The sequence below is a fragment of the Macrobrachium rosenbergii genome, chromosome 1 (assembly GCF_040412425.1).
Source record: "Macrobrachium rosenbergii isolate ZJJX-2024 chromosome 1, ASM4041242v1, whole genome shotgun sequence".
NCBI lineage: Eukaryota > Metazoa > Arthropoda > Malacostraca > Decapoda > Palaemonidae > Macrobrachium > Macrobrachium rosenbergii.
The window spans coordinates 41,848,538-41,856,037 of NC_089741.1; the positions used below are offsets into that span (position 1 = coordinate 41,848,538).

The 7,500-nt window shown below is 33.7% G+C and overlaps 2 protein-coding genes across 2 annotated transcripts in view; one reads left to right on the forward strand and one right to left on the reverse strand.

The window, feature by feature from the left end:
- GPHR (golgi pH regulator) overlaps positions 1 to 7,500 on the reverse strand; it is a 139,981-nt gene that overhangs the window by 95,977 nt on the left and 36,504 nt on the right. The gene's annotated exons all lie outside the window — the stretch shown is intronic.
- Positions 1 to 7,500, forward strand: part of LOC136825571 (formin-2-like) — a 49,900-nt gene that overhangs the window by 22,570 nt on the left and 19,830 nt on the right. The gene's annotated exons all lie outside the window — the stretch shown is intronic.

Genomic DNA, 7,500 nt, shown 5'->3' on the forward strand with positions numbered 1-7,500 from the left:
AAGGATATCGGAATAACGTCCGCAGGAGCCCCCAGCACATGGAGGGCCTCCATAAGACCCCCTCCCAAGGATACCCGAATAGCATCCGTAGGACCCCCAACAGGTTATCTGAAAACGCTCCCATAGGACCCACCCCTCCCGAAGGATATACGAATCACGGTCCGAATAGCATGCGCAGGACCCCCCAGCGGGTTATCTAGAGGGCGTCCACTAGACCACTGATCACGAACCGTGTATCCTGCCGCCGAGGGAGGTGCAATGTTGAAAAGGAGAGACAGAAACGGAATAAAAAAAAAAAAAAGGGAGAGAAAATAAACAAAAAATATGACAGTACCCTAATGCTGACATGCTGCGGGGTGGTCGTTTTTTTCCTGAAATTTCCGGAAACGCCAAAATTGTATAAAAAAAACGATAAAAAAATTAAGGAAATGCGTTATTTGTTGGGAGTCATGAATCTGATTTATGGAGTCACTCTTATTTTGTGGATCGCATTTTGGGAATAAAACTGTGGCCCAGTCTGTCGATTTTCTGACGAATTTCCCTAATCGAAACTGTGATCACACTTCCGGCACCATTTACGAAAACAATGAAGCTTTTTTTTTTTTTAGAAAATAGCCAGATTCACGATCCAAAACGATTTATATATATAAATATAACCAAGGACAGGAATTACCGTTCAATTCAACTTTACACTTCGATAAACAGTCTTACAATAAAAAGTTATTCTTGAAACAGAGTAAAAATATTTAAAATTAAAAACGAAACTGCCTATACGAACAGCACCAGCCCGCAATAGAAATAACAAAAAAGCTCTTCAGGATATCAGCTCATCTCAAAAAAAAAAAAAAAAAAAAAAAAAAAAAAAAAAAAAAGGCGGTAATGAATCAAATTACAAATCTACCGTACTGACCACAACCCCACTTAAAGCGTCTTCTTCAAACCACTGTGAAGACTTTAAAACAATTTCTTATAAATGGATAATTCTTAGGAAAGGCAGCTTAGCAACGCGACGAATATAAACATAAAAGCACTATCCTGATGGCCTCGTGCAACAGAATGGAACACGCCTTCGTTAAAATCATTGTGAAAGCGCAGATACGTCGAGTTTCAAACACCTTTCTTGCGACACTGCTCGTTAAGGCAGTTAATACGTCTTATGGTCGCTTACGTAAGGACGAAAGATACGTCTGCAGGCCATTACTTTGTACGTAAGTACGCAACTTATGTTGGGACAATTTACTTTTTATTGGGCAAATTACGTACGCAAATTACACGCCTGAAGAACGTGGTTAGTTTGTTCGTGTGCATGTATGTACGTACGGCTGCACGTTTGGTAAAGTAACTTCTTGCATATATACGTGGGAATGAGCGCAACTTTCATTTCCGCAAAACTTGGCGTTGTTTATATAGCCTATATATACATGTATGTACGTCATACACAGATATACATATATATATATAAATATATATATATATATATATATATATATATATATATATATATATATATATATATACACACACACACAAATACATACATACATATGAATGCAATACACAGACTGTGTGCATTCTCAGTGTGCTGTGATCTGAGTTTCATCTTGAGTCAGAAGAAAAAAGTGCTTTGTCAGCATCTTGCAAATGAGGACTCGACATGTGCGGCATATGCGTGTGATGATAAAACGCAACTGATTTTTGCGGCCTTCGTCTTCTGCATCATAATAATAATAATAATAATAATAATAATAATAATAATAATAATAATAATAATAATAACTGGGATTAAAAATTTGCTGACAAATAAAAGCTTCAATGAATGTAGAGAGATAAGCAAAAAAATAAAAAAATACCTTGGACAATAAAAAACAACCACTTACATATTGCAGCAGATTACAGAGAGAGAGAGAGAGAGAGAGAGAGAGAGAGAGAGAGAGAGAGAGAGAGAGAGAGAGAGAGCTGACATCAACTACAAACAAGCTATAAATGCCTGCAATTAACGCAGACCAAGCGAATTTGCGAACATGACGCCGTAAAGTCCAAAGTCCCATGTTCTCCAATAGAGGCGATTTCAACACCGCAAAAGTAGTGATCTTGGTTTCCTGACAGCAACAAACTCGGTATCACAAGAAAAAAATGTATTAAAACTGTACATGTAAACACACAAACATACAAACAAACACACATACATGACTTTAGAAAAATATCGAGAACTAAAAAAAAAAGAGGCAAAAAATCCAGTAATAAAAAAAAATGAAAAATAGAAAGCACCAACGGAATCACTACTGTAAATTATATCTTTTGGAAAGTACACGTCATTTTCCGACGTCAAGATGTGATTTACTACTTTCCTGACATTTTTGAAAACAAAGGAAGAAATTACGAAAGGTACTGACATACGAGAATGGTTTATACACGTATATATATATATATATATATATATATATATATATATATATATATATATATATATATATATATATATATATATATATAAATTTACTTGTCACTTTCACCAGATATGAAGCTCTGTATTTCCAAACAATGCAGTGACCTATTAATCTCTATTACACTCACTCACTCACACACATACACACACATACACAGACATATAATATACATATATATATATATATATATATATATATATATATATATATATATATATAAAATGTATGTATGTGTATATATATATATATATATATATATATATATATATATATATATATATATATATATATATATATATATAAACCAAACAAACCCAAAAAAATAAAATAAAACTATAATAAACAATACAGCCAAACCCAAAAGATATAAAAAGCTTTCCACAACCACCCAAAAAAAAACTAAAATAAATCCTCAACTGTCAAAACTCTTAAATTCTGACAGATATAAAATCTCTCTCTCTCTCTCTCTCTCTCTCTCTCTCTCTCTCTCTCTCTCTCTCTCTCTCTCTCTATTTTCACCGGTCGCAAGCCAACGGTTTTACTGCCTTCATGGTCCGGCGCTGAGAGATTGTCGAATTCTGGCGTTTTCTAAATGGTCATGACGGTGGTAACCATCTGCGAAGGCTGGCAGAAGTTATACCAGTTATGTTACTGTTTAAAGGTGTTTCAAAAAATAACTGTTTAAATTTTCAAAAAACTGTTTGAATGTTTCAAAAAAAAAATTGTTTAATTTTTTTAAAAAATTACTGTTTTAAATGTTTAAAAAAATAACTTTATATGGTTTTTAAAAATAATTTTCAATGTTTATAAAAATAACTTTAAATTTAAAAAAAACTGTTTAAGTGTTTAAAAAATAACAGTTTAAATTAAAAAATAACTGTTTAAATGCTTCAACAAATAACTGTTTAAATGTCATTTCAAATATAACTGTGATATGAGGAAAAAAGAAGACATATTTAGATAAAATAATAATCATAATATGACGTCACCAACATCAACAAACATCAGTACTGGAAATGAATAAGTAATAACATCCTCACCACTAACTATAATAATAATAATAATAATCTTAATAATAATATCAATAATAATATGTGACCGTCATGTTGCATGTTGCTACGCAATAAACGGCATACTACATACTATCTCCAGTGGTTTGGTCCAAGGTTATGCGTGGCATAACACAATAGATTCATTCAAAAATCGAGAGAGAGAGAGAGAGAGAGAGAGAGAGAGAGAGAGAGAGAGAGAGAGAGAGAGAGAGAGAGAGAGAGAGAGAGATTAAGCCAAATCTCGATCCTGCTTTTAAAATTGAAGCTGAAGTGATGAAAACTAGTTAACCATCAGCTTGAGGATCAGATGAGGAAATGACGTCACCTCATTTGCATATAACATTAAACTCATCTTTTTCTCTCGGCTCAATATATAAAAAGGAGGACCCGAATGACAAATTGGAGTTTCTCTCATTGTTAAGAGAGCGACGAAAGGAAAGTGGAACTCTCCAGTTACTTTTTAAATAGTCGGTTCATCCCTGAAGAGCTTTTACCTTTACTCGGAAATATCAGTATTTATGGTGATGAAAAATGAATGGTTATGAATATCAGACATTTTTGTCAAGTGTCATTTCATTTAATTTTGGCTCAACACATCAACCTTTACGTTGCATTAGCCGCAGTTTAACGGAAGCAGCTAGATAATATGAATATTAATAATAATTCTAGGGAGTTTTATCATTACTACACTAATGTATATAAAAGTTTAATATATTTAAAATGAAGAGAAATCTTGTCACAACCGTTTCATATGTAATGTATATCTTGCCACGGAAATATTTAACTACCGACAAGTTTTTAGAACAACGCTTCCTTTCGTAAAAAGGGAAAAAAATAAAAACTACGAAAAATTAATATTTCTTATAAACTTTCTAAGAACTGTGACATGAAAACCCGTACATCAGTCAACAGCAAAATATTACATAAAAAAAAGAAACATTCATCAAGCGGTCAGATTCCGACCTCCCGTGAACCCGTTCGACTTCCTTTCCAAAAGACTTCCTTTCCAAAAGAGAAAATGCAAATGTTAAGGAGTTTCGGTCATAAATAAATACAGTGAAGGAAAACATCGTAATCACAGCGATCAGCAAAGATATCGTCCTGACTTGCAAGAACGACAAATGCCATGACAAGCGGTATCAGCGGAACCGAAGCCAGCGCCGGGTGGAAAGAATCGGAGAGGGCGTTGTTCCTGACACACTTTCTCCTACTTCGGTCGTTGAACGAACGACGAGGAATGAAAAAAAAGGAGGAAAAAAACTTTTCATTCGTTCTTCAAATCTCCCGAACTCCTGGCAGCCGTCATAACGCTTCGTCGGTAGCAAGAGGTGAGGAAAATGCAGCAAATTACGAGTAATTTCGCCATACAATAGCGAATCAAAATTCTGAAAACAAAACGAACGATTGTGAAACTTCTTTCTTTCTCTCTCGCGCGCGCGCCGGCCTCAAAGTGGCAACCGCCTCTGAGAACCTTCAAGGATTTTGCGCGCGCAAGAGGTCGCCACAGGTCGCGCTCCTGAGATTTTAAAATGGCGCTAACTCGGCAACACGAAGGGAATAAATCTTTTCCCAAGAAGCTTTCTCAGTCTCCTTCGTGGCTGAAAGAACGATGAAATCTGAAATCAGCGAATATTTCTGAAAAACAACAATTTTTCTCGTAATTATTCGAAAGTGACGCAACGATTTCCCAAAACTGCAGATGTGTCGTTTTAAATGAACTGGCATTAATAATAATAATAATAATAATAATAATAATAATAATAATGGGATGCATATTAAGGAAATATACAGATATACTTAACAATACACACACACACACACACACACACACATATATATATATATATATATATATATATATATATATATATATATATATAATATATATATATATATATATATATATATATATATATAATATAAGCTACATAAGTTAAATATTTAAGCAACTTCATTTGCAATTTGAGTGTCCTGAGTAACTGAAGAAAACTGTATGAAGTTAATTGCGAATGCAATATATCTTTCTCTCCAAACGTATTACTTTCACATTAAACAGACACTGTTCTCGCAAACACGTGTGTCTAAAAATTCTCGTATTATATACAGTATATATATATATATATATATATATATATATATATATATATATATATATATATATATATATACACATACATATATGACTGAGGCTAAAGCAAAAATATAAAAATAAGAAACCCATTTAACATCAACCCAAAGTGGTAAAAGGTTTCGTCATCAAGCTCACCACATTATATTCGCTTAATATATTCTCGAAAGGTTGTTCAACCCGTACAATGAAAATGATCTTTCAAAAGCTGAGGTGAGCATTGAGCACCTCCAAATGAGGTTTCCATAAACCTTGAACCCGTTCCCACAGCTTCAAAAAGAGAGAGAGAGAGAGACCTTGTATTGTTGTTTTATGGTAATTATGCTACGTACGAATTGCAATGCTTCCCATACAAAGTTTGTACTTCTGCATATTTAATAGTATTATCGTTAATGTCATACAACTTTCACCGTAATCATGCACACGACCAACTTGGGTCTCACGGTTCTGAATCGTGTAAACAAAAGAGATACTTCTTCTTCTTGCAGTCCAGCACAAGAGACCAGGGCGAATTGTAAATAGAAAAGACGATATTACAAAAAGTTTTTTTATAAAAGTTCTTCTCGTTCTTTTGCTCAAATAAAGAACAATATAACAAAAACAGCTAAAAATGACAACGCTGGACATTTTCGCTAGACAGTATGTCATTCCACACGAGGTCACCGCAATGTTGCTCCAGAAATTATGCGCATACAACGCGTGTCACCTTCCGCCCGAAAACCGCGATCCACAAAAACGAGAAAAAAAAAAAGAAAACTGACGGAAAAAGAAAATAAAAGAAAACGGACGGTGCATTCTGACAAAACCAATTTAAACCCCCGCAATTGCTTTGGTAGTCTGCGCTCAACGGCAAATGCTTGCGTTCAGTGGACGGCGACCGCTATTGCGACCGCACAAAGCAGGTGTCGTTGAGAGCTGTTATTGCAAAAAAAGAACAAATGGAGTGGCGTTCTCAGTCTTCATTTATTTAGGGTTCTTCTCCGAGCTTTCTCGGCTTATATACTGTTACTCGAATCTTCAACGGCCGTTCGTCTGTGTTCGTTATTATTGCTGTAATCATTATTATTATTACTATCATTATCATTATAACTTTATTATTATTATTATTATTATTATTATTACTGAGGTTTGCTCCTTCACCTTTTGATTCTGTATCTACTTAAGATCTCTGAAAATTAATTGTATGCTATTGTTTCTACCATTATTATTTTTATTATTACTATTATTTCATCATTATTACTGTCATTGCTTTCATTATTAATACCATTAATACTTATTACTGTGAGCAACTTTTGGGTTTAGCATACTGCTCTTTTAATCTTTTTATGTCATGTATTTAATTTGTTTGTACGGTTTTGTCTCTACCTGAGCCGAAATAAAAAATATTATCATGATTATTATATAGAGGATTATTATAAACACGCCTTTATCTACAAACGGTCCTTCTTTAATCAGAGAAATGACGAGTACAATTTTTTGCTTCTATCAGGACGATGCAGAGAACTTCTGAAAATGTACCAATAACACAGGCTTTTATTTACACCAGACATGTACTTTGTATCAGCTACAGCAATACAGATTGCTTTGCTTACTAACATCCAAATTTAAAAGATTATTATGCTTGAGCGCGTGGCACCATTAACTTTTCAAGATGATAAAAAATAAAAAAAAATAAAAAACGAAGCTATTCCAATCAAGTGAGGTCAAACTGAAAAAGCATTAATGGACTTTCTTAAGTGACCTTAAATATTTTTTTTTCTTCTTGAATCTTGAAATGGTCACCGGCGACTTCTTAAACAAAAGTTCATATGTCATATGACATTATAAATGAACGAATGCAATGGACTTTCAGTAACATCTCGGTGATAACTGT